Source organism: Panthera pardus, unplaced genomic scaffold (assembly GCF_024362965.1).
Source record: "Panthera pardus isolate Hobbes unplaced genomic scaffold, ASM2436296v1 HiC_scaffold_21, whole genome shotgun sequence".
Classification (NCBI taxonomy): Eukaryota; Metazoa; Chordata; class Mammalia; order Carnivora; family Felidae; genus Panthera; species Panthera pardus.
Genome location: NW_026526777.1, coordinates 36,601,528 through 36,620,878, shown reverse-complemented (window position 1 = coordinate 36,620,878; position 19,351 = coordinate 36,601,528). Strand labels below are relative to the sequence as shown.

At 40.5% G+C, this 19,351-nt stretch overlaps 1 protein-coding gene across 6 annotated transcripts in view; it reads right to left on the bottom strand.

Annotated features, from left to right (window-relative positions):
• Positions 1-19,351, bottom strand: part of HHAT (hedgehog acyltransferase) — a 324,958-nt gene that overhangs the window by 70,231 nt on the left and 235,376 nt on the right. The gene's annotated exons all lie outside the window — the stretch shown is intronic.

The following is a 19,351-nucleotide window of genomic DNA, read 5'->3' as shown; positions in this document are numbered from 1 at the left end:
AACTCTGTGCTTCTGCGGAGCCGAACCTCCGGCAGCGGATCTGACTCCCTCCCGCTGCCACAGGGCCCCTCCTGAAGTGGATCACCTAAGGAGAAGCGAGCTAAGCCTGCCCCTCCTGCCACCGTGCAATTGCCTACCCACCCCAGCTAATACGCCAGATCCCCAGCACCACAAGCCTGGCAGTGTGCAAGTAGCCCAGACGGGCCACGCCACCCCACAGTGAATCCCGCCCCTAGGAGAGGGGAAGAGAAGGCACACACCAGTCTGACTGTGGCCCCAGCGGTGGGCTGGGGGCAGACATCAGGTCTGACTGCGGCCCCGCCCATCAACTCCAGTTATACACCACAGCACAGGGGAAGTGCCCTGCAGGTCCGCACCACTCCAGGGACTATCCAAATGACCAAACGGAAGAATTCCCCTCAGAAGAATCTCCAGGAAATAACAACAGCTAATGAACTGATCAAAAAGGATTTAAATAATATAACAGAAAGTGAATTTAGAATAATAGTCATAAAATTAACCGCTGGGCTTGAAAACAGTATACAGGACAGCAGAGAATCTCTTGCTACAGAGATCAAGGGACTAAGGAACAGTCACGAGGAGCTGAAAAACGCTTTAAACGAAATGCAAAACAAAATGGAAACCATGACGGCTCGGCTTGAAGAGGCAGAGGAGAGAATGGGTGAACTAGAAGATAAAGTTATGGAAAAAGAGGAAGCTGAGAAAAAGAGAGATAAAAAAAATCCAGGAGTATGAGGGGAAAATTAGAGAACTAAGTGATACACTAAAAAGAAATAATATACGCATAATTGGTATCCCAGAGGAGGAAGAGAGAGGGAAAGGTGCTGAAGGGGTACTTGAACAAATTATAGCTGAGAACTTCCCTGAACTGGGGAAGGAAAAAGGCATTGAAATCCAAGAGGCACAGAGAACTCCCTTCAGACGTAACTTGAATCGATCTTCTGCACGACATATCATAGTGAAACTGGCAAAATACAAGGATAAAGAGAAAATTCTGAAAGCAGCAAGGGATAAACGTGCCCTCACATATAAAGGGACACCTATAAGACTCGTGACTGATCTCTCTTTTGAAACTTGGCAGGCCAGAAAGGCTTGGCACGATATCTTCAGTGTGCTAAACAGAAAAAATATGCAGCCGAGAATCCTTTATCCAGCAAGTCTGTCATTTAGCATAGAAGGAGAGATAAAGGTCTTCCCAAACAAACAAAAACTGAAGGAATTTGTCACCACGAAACCAGCCCTACAAGAGATCCTAAGGGGGATCCTGTGAGACAAAGTACCAGAGACATCGCTACACGCATAAAACATACAGACATCACAATGACTCTAAACCCGTATCTTTCTATAATAACACTGAATGTAAATGGATTAAATGCACCAACCAAAAGACATAGGGTATCAGAATGGATAAAAAAACAAGACCCATCTATTTGCTGTCTACAAGAGACTCATTTTAGATCTGAGGACACCTTTAGATTGAGAGTGAGGGGATGGAGAACTATTTATCATGCTACTGGAAGCCAAAAGAAAGCTGGAGTAGCCATACTTATATCAGACAAACTAGACTGTAAATTAAAGGCTGTAACAAGAGATGAAGAAGGACATTATATAATAATTACAGGGTCTATCCATCAGGAAGAGCTAACAATTATAAATGTCTATGCGCCGAATACCGGAGCCCCCAGATATATAAAACAACTACTCATAAACATAAGCAACCTTATTGATAAGAATGTGGTCATTGCAGGGGACTTTAACACCCCACTTACAGAAATGGACAGATCATCTAGACACACGGTCAATAAAGAAACAAGGGCCCTGAATGATACATTGGATCAGATGGACTTGACAGATATATTTAGAACTCTGCATCCCAAAGCAACAGAATATACTTTCTTCTTGAGTGCACATGGAACATTCTCCAAGATAGATCATATACTGGGTCACAAAACAGCCCTTCATAAGTTTACAAGAATTGAAATTATACCATGCATACTTTCAGACCACAATGCTATGAAGCTTGAAATGAACCACAGGAAAAAATCTGGAAAACCTCCAAAAGCATGGAGGTTAAAGAACACCCTACTAAAGAATGAGTGGGTCAACCAGGCAATTAGAGAAGAAATTAAAAAATATATGGAAACAAACGAAAATGAAAATACAAAAATCCAGACGCTTTGGGATGCGGCGAAGGCAGTCCTGAGAGGAAAATACACTGCAATCCAGGCCTATCTCCAGAAACAAGAAAAATCCCAAATACAAAATCTAACAGCACACCTAAAGGAAATAGAAGCAGAACAGCAAAGGCAGCCTAAACCCAGCAGAAGAAGAGAAATAACAAAGATCAGAGCAGAAATAAACAATATAGAATCTAAAAAAACGGTAGAGCAGATCAACGAAACCAAGAGTTGGTTTTTTGAAAAAATAAACAAAATTGACAAACCTCTAGCCAGGCTTCTCGAAAAGAAAAGGGAGATGACCCAAATAGATAAAATCATGAATGAAAATGGTATTATTACAACCAATCCCTCAGAGATACAAACAATTATCAGGGAATACTATGAAAAATTATATGCCAGCAAATTGGACAACCTGGAAGAAATGGACAAATTTCTAAACACCCACACTCTTCCAAAACTCAATCAGGAGGAAATAGAAAGCTTGAACAGACCCATAACCAGCAAAGAAATTGAATCAGTTATCAAAAATCTCCCAACAAATAAGAGTCCAGGACCAGATGGCTTCCCAGGGGAGTTCTACCAGATGTTTAAAGCAGAGATAATACCTATCCTTCTCAAGCTATTCCAAGAAATAGAAAGGGAAGGAAAACTTCCAGACTCATTCTATGAAGCCAGTATTACTTTGATTCCTAAACCAGAGACCCAGTAAAAAAAGAGAACTACAGGCCAATATCCCTGATGAACATGGATGCAAAAATTCTCAATAAGATACTAGCAAATCCAATTCAACGGCATATAAAAAGAATTATTCACCATGATCAAGTGGGATTCATTCCTGGGATGCAGGGCTGGTTCAACATTCGCAAATCGATCAACGTGATACATCACATTAATAAAAAAAAAAGAGAAGAACCATATGATCCTGTCAATCGATGCAGAAAAGGCCTTTGACAAAACCCAGCACACTTTCTTAATAAAAACTCTTGAGAAAGTCGGGATAGAAGGAACATACTTATACATCATAAAAGCCATTTATGAAAAGCCCACAGCTAACATCAATCTCAATGGGGAAAAACTGAGAGCTTTTTCCCTGAGATCGGGAACACGACAGGGATGTCCACTCTCACCGCTGTTGTTTAACATAGTCTTGGAAGTTCTAGCATCAGCAATCAGACAACAAAAGGAAATCAAAGGCATCAAAATTGGCAAAGATGAAGTCAAGCTTTCGCTTTTTGCAGATGACATGATATTATACATGGAAAATCCGATAGACTCCACCAAAAGTCTGCTAGAACTGATACGTGAATTCAGCAAAGTTGCAGGATACAAAATCAATGTACAGAAATCAGTTGCATTCTTATACACTAACAATGAAGCAACAGAAAGACAAATGAAGAAACTGATCCCATTCACAATTGCACCAAGAAGCATAAAATACCTAGGAATAAATCTAACCAAAGATGTAAAAGATCTGTATGCTGAAAACTATAGAAAGCTTATGCAGGTAATTGAAGAAGATATAAAGAAATGGAAAGACATTCCCTGCTCATGGATTGGAAGAATAAATATTGTCAAAATGTCAATACTACCCAAAGCTATCTACACATTCAATGCAATCCCAATCAAAATTGCACCAGCATTCTTCTCGAAACTAGAACAAGCAATCCTAAAATTCATATGGAACCACAAAAGGCCCCGAATAGCCAAAGTAATTTTGAAGAAGAAGACCAAAGCGGGAGGCATCACAATCCCAGACTTTAGCCTCTACTACAAAGCTGTCATCATCAAGACAGCATGGTATTGGCACAAAAACAGACACATAGACCAATGGAATAGAATAGAAACCCCAGAACTAGACCCACAAACGTATGGCCAACTCATCTTTGACAAAGCAGGAAAGAACATCCAATGGAAAAAAGACAGTCTCTTTAACAAATGGTGCTGGGAGAACTGGACAGCAACATGCAGAAGGTTGAAACTAGACCACTTTCTCACACCATTCACAAAAATAAACTCAAAATGGATAAAGGACCTGAATGTGAGACAGGAAACCATCAAAACCTTAGAGGAGAAAGCAGGAAAAGACCTCTCTGACCTCAGCCGTAGCAATCTCTTACTCGGCACATCCCCAAAGGCAAGGGAATTAAAAGCAAAAGTGAATTACTGGGACCTTATGAAGATAAAAAGCTTCTGCACAGCAAAGGAAACAACCAACAAAACTAAAAGGCAACCAACGGAATGGGAAAAGATATTTGCAAATGACACATCGGACAAAGGGCTAGTATCCAAAATCTATAAAGAGCTCATCAAACTCCACACCCGAAAAACAAATAACCCAGTGAAGAAATGGGCAGAAAACATGAATAGACACTTCTCTAAAGAAGACATCCGGATGGCCAACAGGCACATGAAAAGATGTTCAACGTCGCTCCTTATCACGGAAATACAAATCAAAACCACACTCAGATACCACCTCACGCCAGTCAGAGTGGCCAAAATGAAGAAATCAGGAGACTATAGATGCTGGAGAGGATGTGGAGAAACAGGAACCCTCTTGCACTGTTGGTGGGAATGCAAATTGGTGCAGCCGCTCTGGAAAGCAGTGTGGAGGTTCCTCAGAAAATTAAAAATAGACCTACCCTAGGACCCAGCAATAGCACTGCTAGGAATTTATCCAAGGGATACAGGAGTACTGATGCATAGGGGCACCTGTACCCCAATGTTTATAGCGGCACTCTCAACAATAGCCAAATTATGGAAAGAGCCTAAATGTCCATCAACTGATGAATGGACATAGAAATTGTGGTTTATATACACAATGGAATACTACGTGGCAATGAGAAAAAATGAAATATGGCCTTTTGTAGCAACATGGATGGAACTGGAGAGTGTGATGCTAAGTGAAATAAGCCATACAGAGAAAGACAGATACCATATGGTTTCACTCTTATGTGGATCCTGAGAAACGTAACAGAAACCCATGGGGGAGGGGAAGGAAAAAAAAAAAAAAAAAAAAAGAGGTTAGAGTGGGAGAGAGCCAAAGCATAAGAGACTGTTAAAAACGGAGAACAAACTGAGGGTTGATGGGGGGTGGGAGGGAGGGGAGGGTGGGTGATGGGTATTGAGGAGGGCACCTTTTGGGATGAGCACTGGGTGTTGTATGGAAACCAATTTGACAGTAAATTTCATATATTAAAAAATAAAAAAAAAATAAAAAATAAAATAAAAAAATAAAAAAAATAAAAAATAAAAAATAAAAATAAATAAACGCTAAAAAAATTAAAAAAAAAAAAAAGAAAACAAGGCCAAATAAACAACAAGAGATAATAATATATAGGAGATTTAAAACTCTTTGGAGATTATATAGCAATATATTTGGTAACGTAGCTGAGAAACACAGTATCTAGAAAATATAAATTGCCTAAAATTCTCAAAGAAAAAGTAGAAAGCCTGAGAAAGCATAACCACAGAAGAACTGAAATAGTGGTCAAAGCTCTACACTTAAAGAAAAATTGGCCAAATGATCTTAATGAGAAAGTTCTACCATAAGGTCAAGGAAAAGACAATTTCCGGAAACTGTTTCAGAGGATTGAAAATCATGGGAAGCTTCTACTTATTTCATGGTGCTAGTATAACCCTGATACTAAAGTCATAAAAAGCCAACATGGGGAAATAAAATCATGAGTTAATCTTTCTTATACACAGTGCCTTAAAAATTCTAAATTAAATACCTGTAAATTGAATATAGAAGTGATTAAAAGAATACTCGCAATTGAGTAGGATTTATCCCAGGAATGGAAGGAGGATTCAGTATTAAAAACATTAGAAATTTATGAGATTAAATAATTAAAGGAGGATAATCTTATGATCACTCCATAGATGCTAATAAAATATTAAGTAAAATTGCACACTCATTCATGATTTTTTAAAAAAACCAACTAGTAAAAGAAAAGAGGAAGCTTCTTTAAGTTGATAAAGAAGATATGTCAAAACCCAGAGCAGGTATTCCCTCCCACTAGCTTTAAGAAAAAGACATTTTCTCTTCTGTCACTCAAAACCACGCTGAAAGTCTCCATCAGTACCACAAGACAATTAAATGCAGCAAGAGTTAAATTTGTTGGCAAGGACAAACTGTCATTATTTGTAGATGATATGATCATCTATTTAGAAAAATCAAAAGAAACAACTGGCAAATTAATAGAGGCAACAAAAGATTTAAACAAGAAAGAAGCAAAATTATCAACTCAAAACAAAAATCAATACCTTTCTTATATCAAAGCAATAATCCGCAAAGAAGTGCCCAAGACTTCTGAGGAGAAATGATAAATCATTATGTAATAACCTTAGGGAAGACTTGAATAAATAACTATTCATGATTGAAAATTCAGAGTCAATATCACAGACATGCAAACGCTACCCAAATTAAGCTATAATTCATTGCAAACCTAACAAATTCAGATATAAATACCAATGTCAGGAATCAAGACATACCATAGAACTCTAGCATTTAAAATAGGAAGAATCAAGTAGATCAATACAATAGAATGGAGCCCTAAAACGAACCCACGTATACTTGGATATTGACTATATATTAAAGGTGATCTTTCAAACAGGTAGGGAGAGTATGGACCATTGAATAAAATAGTTTTTTTAAGTCATTTATTTTTGAGAGAGAGACAGAGGGAGCGAGTGGGGGGGGGGAGAGAGGGAGAGGGAGGGAGGGAGGGAGAGAGAGAGAGAGAGAGAGAGAGAGAGAGAGAGAATCCGCACTGTCAGCACAGAGTCCCACGTAGGGCTTGAATTCACAAACCATGAGATCATGACCTAAGCTGAAACCAAGAGTCAGATGCTTAACCAACTGAGCCACCCAGGTGCCCCAGAATAAAACAGTTTTAAGATATAAAAACCATTCTTAGTTGCAGGCCATACAAAAACAGGCAGTAGACCAGATTTGGCCCATGGGCCATCATTTGCCAACTCCTGTTCTATTCTATTCTTGGTTCCTGCCCTAAAGGAATACTTACATATATGTACAAGGAGGCATAAATAGGCATCTCTACAGCAGCTGCATTTGCAAAAGAGAAAAATTAGAAGCAACCTAAAATTTCAGCAACAGAAGAATGGCTAAAAAACATTATATATCCATACCATGTCCAGTCATGCCAATCCACATACACTAATATAGAAACAGCCTCAAAATAACACCATGAGGAGGGGGAAAAAAGCACATATTTTAGAATATTTATCCATTTATTAAACCACACACACACACACACACACACACACACACACACACACACACATAGCAGTAAAGGTATGGAAAGCTATACTCCAACCTGACAATAATGGTTACCTCTCATGGGAGAGGAAAGTGAGTAAGGTGTGTTTGCTGGGGTCAGAGGAATTATTGTCTTAGGGGGCTTCAGTCTTACCTGTATTTTTGACTTCATAAATTAAAAAGAATAAAAGAATTAAAAAAAGGAAGTCTAGGAATCTTTCTGCTTAATGACCTTAGACCCTGGCTACCTCCCCTAAGTATGGAGTCAAGGCATGTGGGTGAGAAGACAGAAGCTAGATGACTGTCACCCCCCAGTTATGACTGCTCATGGCTGGGGCCTCCCTCTCCAGGTAGCACTAAGATCCCTTGGGACTATTAAAGAAGCCTAAAATGTGACAGTTGTGGCCTCAGCTATATCCTGTTCAAACACAAAAGCAACAGCTTAGAGCAACTCCCATTTTTAAGCAAACTTGGTATTTTAAAATCTAAAACTGACAAACAGGTAAAGCATTCCAAAATGATTCAGCCAACAGCACAGAAAACTGTTCTAGGACATCCAGTTAAACACAGGAGATGAGAGATCTTTGTTCCCTCCAAAACCCCATTAAAAAGCAAGTAAGCATTTGATGGGGCACCTGGGTGGCTCAGTCAGTTAAGAATCTGACTTCGGCTCAGGTCATGATCTTACAGTCTGTGGGTTCAAGCCCTGTCAGCTGTGCTGACAGCTCAGAGCCTGGAGCTGCTTCAGACTCTATGTCTCCCTCTCTCTCTGTCCCTCCCCCGTGCGCGCTCGCTCACTCTCTCTCTCAAAGATTAATAAACATTATTTTTTTTAAAAGCAAGTCAACATTTGAAAAGGTATAGACTCACAGGCAAGGAATGGAATAGAAGTGAAAAGCAAGTGGGCAAAATGAACCCATTTTTACAAGACAGAAAACAGATGGAGGAATTAGCAGCACTGAGACACCTAGATAGATGTCAGAGGAGAAAGTCATTCCTACACCAGATCCCCAGAAGGCCTAGCCATTAGAGGCACCATGTGCCACAGACGGCAACAGTAAACCACGGAGACAAGAAAACAGAGAGGTTGGCTAAAAATCTTGGTAATGTAGGGCATGTGGGTGGCTCAACTGGTTATGGTCTCACAGTTAGGGAGTTTGAGCCCCACATCAGGCTCTGTGCCGACAGCTCAGAGTCTGGAGACTACTTTGAATTCTGTGTCTCCCTCTCTCTGTGCCCCTCCCCTGCTTGTCCTCTTCTCTCTCTCTCTCTCTCTCTCTCTCTCTCTCTCTCTCTCAAAAATAAACAAATATTTAAAAATATCTTTAAAAAATCTGGGTAATGAGGGGCGCCTGGGTGGCTTGGTCGGTTAAGCGTCCGACTTCGGCTCAGGTCATGATCTCATGGTCCATGAGTTCGAGCCCCGTGTCGGGCTCTGTGCTGACAGCTCAGAGCCTGGAGCCTGTTTCAGATTCTGTGTCTCCCTCTCTCTCTCTGCTCCTCCCCTGTTCATGCTCTGTCTCTCTCTGTCTCAAAAATAAATAAACGTTAAAAAAAAAAAGAATAAAAATCTGGGTAATGAGCATACAGACCCTGGGGCTTCCTTCTTTCTCTGACCCCCACTCCCCATGACGAAGGCGATGATGAGAAATTTTTTTTGTGAATAAATTGTATCAGAGTGACTCTAAACTCAGGGACAACGGGTACGGTGGCATTTCAGAATGCCAAAGATATTTTCATTAAGTTTCTCAAGAGAAAAACAGATTACATATAAAGAATCAAAAATCAAAATGGCATTTCTCAACAGTAAAGCTAAAAACTAGAAGACAAATTACATCTTCCAAATTTTCAAGAGAAATTACCTTTCAACCTTAAAATTCAGTGCTCAGACAATCAATCAAATGTGAGAATAGAATAAAGACAGTTTGGGAAATGCAAGTCTCAAAAAAATTTATTATCCATGGTCCTTTTCTAAAGGCCCTTCTACTAGGTCTAGTAGAAGTAGTCCTTGTACTGAAGGACGTGCTCCACCAAATCAAAGGGAGGAGAAAACAAGGGGATGTGGGGTCCAAGACCCAGGGATTCAGCCCGGGAAAGAGGAGGAGGAAAGTGTCAGGACACAGACTGTACAGTCCATCTAAAGAGATATGATCCAGATGGGACAGAGGATGGAAGGGCCCAGGAGAGGTTCTCCGGGAAAAGAAGAGAGCTGACAGATTGCCAAATACATCTGACCACACGGAAATGACTATTCTGAGGGATTTTTCCATTTTACTGGGGAGTTTGCAAAGAAGTGGTGATAGTAACCTGCCAATGAAACAAAAAGAGGCAAGGTGATTCTTAATCTGAGGTGGGCAAACAGTGGGCTAAAAAGGAAATTCAATTATAGCATATTAACTGGCGTGGCAGTAAGCCACACTTAACATGGTGGTAACGTGAACATCGAGTGCTGATGGAACCAAACACAGAGCTACTACCATATTGGAGGGAGAAGAGGCAGTAGGTCTCAGATGCTAAAACCTCATGTAGAAAGCAGCTAATATTTATAATTCTTAAGGGAAGAAATAAGAGAATATACTTTAGAAAGGCAGAAGTAAATGTCAGAAACAACTGAAGTGAATTGGAAGTTGTTGCTGATGAGAAGGATGTATGAGCAGAATGGAGACCAAAGATTCATTTACCTCAAGGAAGCCTTGCAGGAAGATTTGACTTCTGACCCATAAACAGATATTCCTTAAACTTTCTGGGTTTCCATTTTTTCCCACTGCAGAACAAGGATAATGACAGTACTTACCTACAAAGCTACTATTGAAACCACAGGACATAATTTGGTAAAAATGCTCTTGTGAGCATTGCCACTTCACTTAGAGTAATTTTTCCATACGCAGGTAGAGTGAAGCCACAACTAAAACACAAGATGTCCAAGAACTGAGGGCTGGAATGTGAAATTGATGTAATGCCAAATGGTTCTGCCTAGCTTGCTTGTCCCGAATTGCAATTCTTTGTTATTCCCGAAGAAATCCATCTTTGCTGCTTAAAAAAACTTAATGCCAAATGTACACAAGCAGCAAGGAGAGATGAATGAATAAGTGTGTAATATTTATCAAGGCAGGTGTCTCTCTTCTTACCTAAAATTAAGGAAGCTTAGAATAAATTATGTATAACTGAATTTGACTCCCTTTCTAATTGAACTATGTGTTCTTAGACATATCACGTACGTTCCCCGGTCTGGAGTTTCCTCATCTATAAAAATGGAGATAAGCAATACCTGCCCTGGGTGGTTGTTGAGATGCTTCAATAAAATAACCAATGTGGAAGATCTCTGTGCAGGGTCTGGTACAGTTTCTTCTCTGGCAAAGGGTGGCAGCTAGAGCAGCCCCACATTAGTCTGTTCCTTCCATCTCTAACATACATCAAGCATCCAGGGTCAGCTAAGCATAGCCTCCCGAGGAGGGATCCATCATGTTCCCTTTTCTCTCAATCACCCTTAATTAGATAACAATACGTATTCACCGTAGAAAAGGCTGAAAATATAAATAAGCAAAACCAGGAAAATATGTATCATAAATAATCCCCATCAATAAAAAGCTAATCACCATCTGTATGTTAGCATGTAACCTTCTGCGTACTTTTCCGTATGCGCACGGAACTTTAAATAAATTTTTATTCTACCTATTATTCCTTATTCATATTTCTTCACAGTTAAATTATTTCAAAATCGCTACTTTCAGTGGTGGCATAGTCAACTTACTAGATGTCCTGTACCTCTTATACTCTTTCCTGCTACCCCTCAAGGGATAGACAGTGGCCCTTCCAGCACTTACCTGAGCTTACGGGGTGGACTAGAGGGTTGAGACAAGAGGAAAAAGCAAAAGCCCCCTTAAGTTGTGTGTTTCAGTACATGCTGGCAATCACAAGTACAATGATACCAACTCAGCTATCTCAAATGAGGCCAGCAGCTGCTCCATAAGCTTTTTAAAGCAGTGTTTATTTCTAGGTCTTGGGAGGAATGTGAGATATTTTGGAAGTCCTGCACATCTCTGACTTCTCAGAGCTTTAAAAATTAATAGATGCACACAAACATATATATCTATACACACACACACACACATACACACATGTACATATACTACATATAGATGCTATACAGTTACAACATACATATAATATCCACTTCACATAATATATAAATACACACTGTAAATAAATACATACTGTAAAAATATATTGCACTAAGTATGTGCATATTATTTTGGGGAAAGTGGGCTAATTTATCCTTCTATTGCTAATAGAAAACTCAAGTTCTGCTACCTCCAGGGAGTAATGGGTTTTCTTGGAGGAAAAGAGACCCAGATTTAGAAACACACATCCAAAGCTTCAGCACGTACATAATAAAGATTTTGCTTTTCCCTAAGTTCATCTATAGAAACTGCTGGGCACCAGGCCGTGACTTGAATAACCACCACTTATCTGTGCTGTAGAAGCAGGAATCGAGGGCTCTCAAGTAATGAATCTAATCCCACAAGCCACCTGAAAAAGCCCATTTCCACCACTGACATTCAAGCCATGGATCTCATCTTCGGCTTAGCATTCTTTACCAAGAGTACAGTTCCCGAGGCTGGGAGCCTGTGCTGTGCACTTAGCAGGAAAAAAGGACGAGAGCTGGCCAGACCTGGGGGGCTCACCAGGCCACCACTAACTGGAACCTGGCTCTAGTTCAAAGTCTTCTCTCTGTCAGCAGATCCAGTAACGGAAAGTTAAAAAGAACCTTTGAAAATGTTTTTGCCATGCTAACCATATCTGAACTAAGAGGTGGAATTATTTGCCACATTCCACCTCTCAGACCAGAGGGGTTAAGGCTTGGGTCAGGTTCCCACAGAGAAGAAAATGTGTAAGCAGTGAATTGCGCAGTGTGCTTCCTGCATCATTAATGATCCTTCGGAGTGGGAGACAATGGAGGGGGCACCATCAGGTCGTCATCCACCAAGGAACACACTGTTCATAACAACATGCATTGCTTTTTCCACACAGAGAGGCCCGGGAGAGTGCTAACAAGCCGGCACAACAGGCTAATTTGACGTGTGGGATTAATACGTTAATTTAATGCTCTCCTGTTTGGTTAAGTGTTTTACATTTCTATATTTCTAAGTTTGCATTCAGATCCCTTTATATGGGAAACCATTTGGCTTCTCTAGCCTCCTTTCCTTCATCCTCCTGAGTGATAACTCCTCATCCACCATGTCTGCCTCCTCACCTGAATGGCAAGCCTATTTCTGACTTCAGGCTGTATGTGTGCTATTCTCCTGACCGGGAATGCTTGTCTTTTCTCTACTGACCTAGCCAAGCCCCGATCTTAATTCTCCAGAGTCCTACTCAAGCCTCAGCTCTTCAAACCATTCCTAAAAGCTTAGCTCGCCCTGACCACCACCCCTCACAAATGTCGGCTGCCTCCATGACTCACTCTGGTCTCTCTGTGCAAAATACCTTACATTGGTCCTCAACTGATTTGCACGTGCCTTGCATCTCCAGCTGGACCACAATCTCCTATGACACAGGGGAGATGCCTCATAGCTCCTTTCTCCCACTATTAGCACCCTGCCTGGAGACATAACCATTCTTTAACCTCATCTTACTTTATCCCTCCCTGGCATCACCATCATTGACCACTCCCTCCATGAAATACCCTCTTTTTCTCAGTTTCAGTGAAATCACCCTCGAGATTTTCGTCCCCCTGTTGGCCCTTTCTCCTCTATCCAACTTTTAACTGTTGGTGTTCCTCAGGTTCAGTCCTGGGCCACCACCTTTTCTTCTCTTTCTGTACTCTCTCCAGAAAGTCCCAAACACTTCCATGGCTCCAAAATACCAAGTACATGCTCCCAAAAATCTATCTCTAGCCTGGACCTTTCTTCTGAGAAATGCCTGGGAAGGCTAAGCCAACCAACATTCTATAATGTTAATGAAAATAAGACGTTTTTCTATAGATCACTTAGCTCTTCATAAAGAAAAGCTCTTGTTCCATGGTTTTATTGCCTCTGTTCCAAAGCAGACACCACAAAGATGATTATCCTGATAGGCCACCACGAAATACCTTGTTCTTGGAGGGAACTGACGAATAACAGACTCTACCATATACAAGGACAGACTAGTACATGATAGGCACAGAAGCACTGAAAGAGATGCAAAAAAAGGAAATGAGGAGGAGGGGACCATGTTTTTCACTCAGAGCTTCCCAGAGCTCTGCAATGTGTCTCCCATATAGGGTACTGAAATTTTTTTTCCCCCTAAATGAGCAAATTAAGAAAGGACGAACCAGACTGACCTTGCCAAAGGAGCCAAGTCTAAGAAGGGTTCCAGTCTTGAGAAAATGGCTTATCCATAATAAGTACTCGATCTCCATTTCTTGAATTGATTTAAGCAGTAGAGAAATAGAAGATCACGAGCCACTCTCAAACAGAACTACTCTTCTTAGACTAGTTTGCTTTGTGATGCTTCAGTTAGGTGGGACTGGAGTCACTGACCTTCTTATCAGGCCAACTGACATGTATATCCTGCCAATTAGTGAGTTAGGATTCCACAAAACTAAGTAAGTACTGGTTATATATCATGTCAATAATTCTTACAATTGACTGAACTCTCAAACTCATAGGATTTCTGTATCTGCATCTTCAAAGTCAAACCAACCAATATAGCAGATAAACTGAATGTGTATCAGCACAGAGCAATGGTCTTTGGGCTCCTTCTGACACATCAGAGCATCAGATCCCTCTCAGAACCATTAGACTGACCCTCCCTGATTGTCACTGGAGGCATCTTTCCTCAATTAAGTCTATAAATAGAAATTTTACTGCTTTAGAAAGGACATAAATCAGCTCAGCAGGATACTCTTGGGGCAAAGAAGAGGAGACATGGCAGGGGGAGGAGGACATATTGAAATTATTCAATGAAATGAACATTAGGGATGGGGGGGGGGGTGAACTGCTTGAGGTATCGATTCTCCTTTGCATAGGAATAACTGACAAGCAGCCTGGAGGTATCTTCCTTCAAAGGAGAGAGCACATCCAGAATTGGCAAGAAGTAATGTCACTCTACTGATGTTTCACAATGTGTCCACTTATTAAAAGATTTCAATGCTGAACACAAATTCTAGCTCCCCGAGAGAGTGCTTGTGTAGAGGAAAAGCATGTTGCTTCAGCAGTTAACTCCTCTTTTGTCCGCCCAGCTCGGGTGCTTTGTGAAAGTACCTTTCGTCAGCTTCCTACAGCTCTGTGCCTCAGTGAGTCACAACCAATAATCCCACATCTCATAAAGCAGCAGGGTACCAGAAAGGCTAATTTCTCCCCATCCATTTCTTTCCTATATATATTTTGTTCACTGAGCATTAAAATAGCATTTTGCCATCACTAGACCAATTACTATCTATGCTGCTATGGAAAATAATAAGCTCCCTGTATAATGCTCAACAAGCCTCAGCTTTAGGAAGTTCTTTCAGTTTTCACTCTGTATTCTCCATGCTGCTGCGTGAGCCTACTTCTTCTTGTACTGCCCTCAGTGAAATCAGAAAATATTCAACCATTCAACAAGTATTTACTGCACGCTTACTCTGTGCCAGGCATTGTGATGCATGCCAAGGATACAAATCTCTGACTTCACGAGGCTAATAGTTCAGTGAAAGATATAAGGATTAAACAAGTTATTGGATAAAAATATTTCATTGCAACTATGATAAGTATAGCAGAAGAGATCACGTACAAGGTGTCCAAAATGAGTTGTTGATCAGGACCTGATTGACTTAGGAGGGTCAGCGAAAGACACCCAAACAAGATATCATTCAAATTGCAATCTGGGGGCGCCTGGGTGGCGCAGTCGGTTAAGCGGCCGACTTCAGCCAGGTCACGATCTCGCGGTCCGTGAGTTCGAGCCCCGCGTCGGGCTCTGGGCTGATGGCTCGGAGCCTGGAGCCTGTTTCGGATTCTGTGTCTCCCTCTCTCTCTGCCCCTCCCCCATTCATGCTCTGTCTCTCTCTGTCCCAAAAATAAATAAAAAACATTAAAAAAATTAAAAAAAAAAAAAAACAAATTGCAATCTGAAGGATGAATAGAGATGGAAGTAGAGGGGAGAGAGAGCAGCCTAGGAGATGAACGAGGCTGTGTGAGGCAGGAGGGGCCAGGTGTGCAAATGAAGAGAAGAACGGAGTGTAAAGTGGGAGAGGGGGGCCGAGGGGTGGGGAACAGACAGAATGGGGAGAGGTAGCAAGCTCAAGATCAGGCAGGGCCCCATAGGTCATGTTAAATATTGAGAGCTTACTCCTAAAATAATGGGACACCACGAAGGATTTTAAGAAGGATAACCGAAGATGGTTAGGTTTTTACTGGGAAGTATCACTCTGCACTATGAGGATAAAGAACTTAAGAAGGCAAAATGGAAGCAGGTAGACTAGTTAGAAGCTATTCAGTAGACTGGGCAAGAAATGAGAGCAGTTAGATTAGGATGACTTAGAAATGGAAATAATTTTTAAAAGTTAAGATCTACCGTGGTGCCTGGGTGGCTCAGTTGGTTGAGGGTCCGACTTCAGCCCAGGTCATGATCTCATGGTTCGTGGGTTCAAGCCCCACATCAGGCTCTGTGCTGACAGCTCGGAGCCTGGAGCCTGCTTTGGATTCTGTGTCTCCCTCTCTCTCTGCCCCTCCCCATTTCCCCTTCTCCCTCCCTCTCTCAAAAATAAATAAATATTAAAAAAATTTTTTTAAAGTTAAGATCTACCTAGGTGACAGAATATACCGTATGAACAGGTAGAACTGAGGGACAGAGAATACAAAGGTTAACTTCATGACTTTGGCCTTGAATAACTAGACAGCTTATGACTTTTCTAGAAATAGAGAATGCTAGGGGGAAAGGAGCTAGTTGGAATTATGGGGGGGGAAGAGGTACACAAGTCCAGTATTACACATGCCAAATCTGAGATTTACCTGTGAGATGCACAAGTGGAGCCATTCAGTAGACACTGGATATATGAGGTACCTCATCATTAATGAACATCACTCAAAATTATAGCAGAGTCCAACACTGTACATTTAATTTTTTTCTAGATGGGGGTATGTTCTAGAACTGCACTTGTCAAAATGGAATCCCCTAACCACATGGGGGCTACTTAGATTCAAATTAAAAATTAGTTTCTTGGTGACACCAGCCACATTTCAAGTGCTCAGTGTGGTTGTGTCTCCTGTATTGGTCATTTCCATTATTGTAGAAAGTTCGATTATACAGCCCTGCCTAGAACATCAGAGGGCTTGCTATTCACAACACTCAGCTCTGATTAGTCTTCCAGTGAATGTTCAACTGCCATTCTATCAACACTGAGAAATCCTACTGTCTTTTGTGCTCCAAACAAAGCTTTGATTTTGAAGATGAAAAAGATACAAGAAAAGAAGACATGATCATCTTTGTTACTTAGATATCTTCCAATCGATCTTTAAAAAAACAGATTAAAAAAAACCAAGATGAAGGATAAATGCCATGGAGAGAGGATGTGGGCACCCTGGGGGCGGGGGGGGGGGGGGGGCGGGGGTGAACTCACATTGTAAAAATACTATCAGATCAACGATGGAGGAAATTAGGTGCCAAGGAGGCATTAAGGCATCAAGTCTTCATCTGGATTTTGACAAAAGAATGGGGAATATATTCATGAAAAGGGAGGGAAGGAGAGTAACCCAGGTTGGGAAACAGTTTATTCAAAAGGTTATACAACATGTGAAATGCCAGCCATGTTTCTCTGAAGTTAAACACAATCTACGCTGAACTGTGTAAGAAACAGAGTAATAACTCTTTGGGTGGACAGGTGGAAGAAGAACTAAAGAATCAACCCGATTGTGCACTGACTTAACACTGCAGCTAACTCAGACACTGAGCTAACCACTGGGGATATAAACAGTGATGGAATCCTGATCTCGTACACAAGGAGCTCCACATCTACACAGCCATAGCCAACTACCAGGCTGTCAAGATAAAAGGTGATAAAGCAGGTTTTTACAAAATATGTTCCTGCTCAATAAATATGTATAATATAAACACTATCTTCACAAAATATATGCATGTATCTCACCAAAAAGTGCATACTCAAAAACTACTATACACGTAGGTGTCTGAATTGTGGATGGATGCTCAAATGAGGTACTCACGTGAGGGTCCTGGAATGAGCTGATGAAGCAGAGCAGACATACAAGTGCTTCATCCTGTGTCGGCTTTCACCGTTTTCATTTTCAAACCAAATTGACAAGCCATAGGCTACAAGGCACAGTTTGCATTACTCCTTTAGCATTTTTGATTTTTAAATTTTATCAGTAGCATAAGCCATGGCTCAAAGTCTACTGAGCAGTGCTTAACATTAAGTTCAAGGTGAATTTTAGACCCTTCATGAAGGAACATGGAAATATGTTACAGGGCTTCAGCCTAAGCTGAAAAAAATTCTCTGGCTTTCACAGGTGATAATTGGGTTTCAGACTTCGGGGAAGACTATTCAGATTTGAAGATGGAGATTGAAACCTTGATAATACCACCTTTTACGGTTTTTCTTTGTGTTGCATAACCATGACTTTCACTGAAATTCCATTTTCTATAAGAATTCACCAACATTTCTTTCCTGCTGATTGCTGGGTACTACTACTGAACAAAATATTTATCTTTAAACATACATGAGCATATTTCAATTCCTTCAGATGTGTTATTTTGCTATGTGCTTTGCATGAGTTTTTACTGAAATAACTGTCCACTTTTACTATGACCATCTTCGTAGGAAAAAAAAAAAAACTCAAATGTACTCTATTTGGTGGTGTTGGGTTTTTAAAATAAATTTGCTTTCGTTGCATATACTGGGGGAGTTTAGGCACATTAATCATTTCCCAATAAATTTCATGTGTTTTATTGCCTGCCATGAACACTGATGATAGCATATTTCTTTTTAGCTTCTTTTTTCAGGGTTATCAGGAATATTGCTGCATAGTCACAACTGATGATTTCCTACAAGATTCTAATACAATGTATATCATTTTGCACGATAAAACCTTTGCTCATAGTTTAAAATCACTTAAAATATGTGTGTAAAGTACCTAATTTTCCAAATCATTTTCCTGTAGAATTGGAATGCGTCTTAAACACTTAACTGTTTTTTATGCTACAATAACACTACCTATTGAATTAGCCAAGATTAAAAATACCAGCACTACTCAGTATTGGCAAGGGCATTCTCATGCACTGTAGGTAGAAATGTAAATTGGCACACTGTCTACAGGGCAGTTAAAGAAGAGTTAAGCAGTAAGCACGGCAAAAAAAGGTGAAAAACACCTTTAACTTAGCAATTTTACATACAAGAATTCACCCTGGTTATATTACTCATCTTGGTTTTGAGTGACAACTGCAAAAAAATTAGAATAATATGATTGTCAATAACAGGAGAATAGTTCAATAAATGACTCGCACAGCCACATAATGGAATTCTATGTAGCCATTTAAAAAGGGTTGTTAGAAATACATTTGGTGACATAGAAAGGTGGGCCTGACACAACCGTACCTCTGGGATAACAGAATTCATTTTAAAAGTTACACGTGTGTGTGTGTGTGCACATAAATAAAAAAGAAGAGTTGGTAGTAATAGTAATTTTTGTTGAGGTATTTTTTTCCCCTTGTGTGAATTTTCTTATTTTTGTATAATAAGCATGTATTGCTTTTATAGTTAAACATTGTGTAAAAAAAACCAAACTGCTATTTCTGGGTACATCTACTTTGAACCGTTCTGGCAGGAATGCCCCACGTTGCGATGAATCTGACGACCATCTTCCCTCCCAAACCTGGTCCACCTAGCTCAGCTGTTCCCCCACCA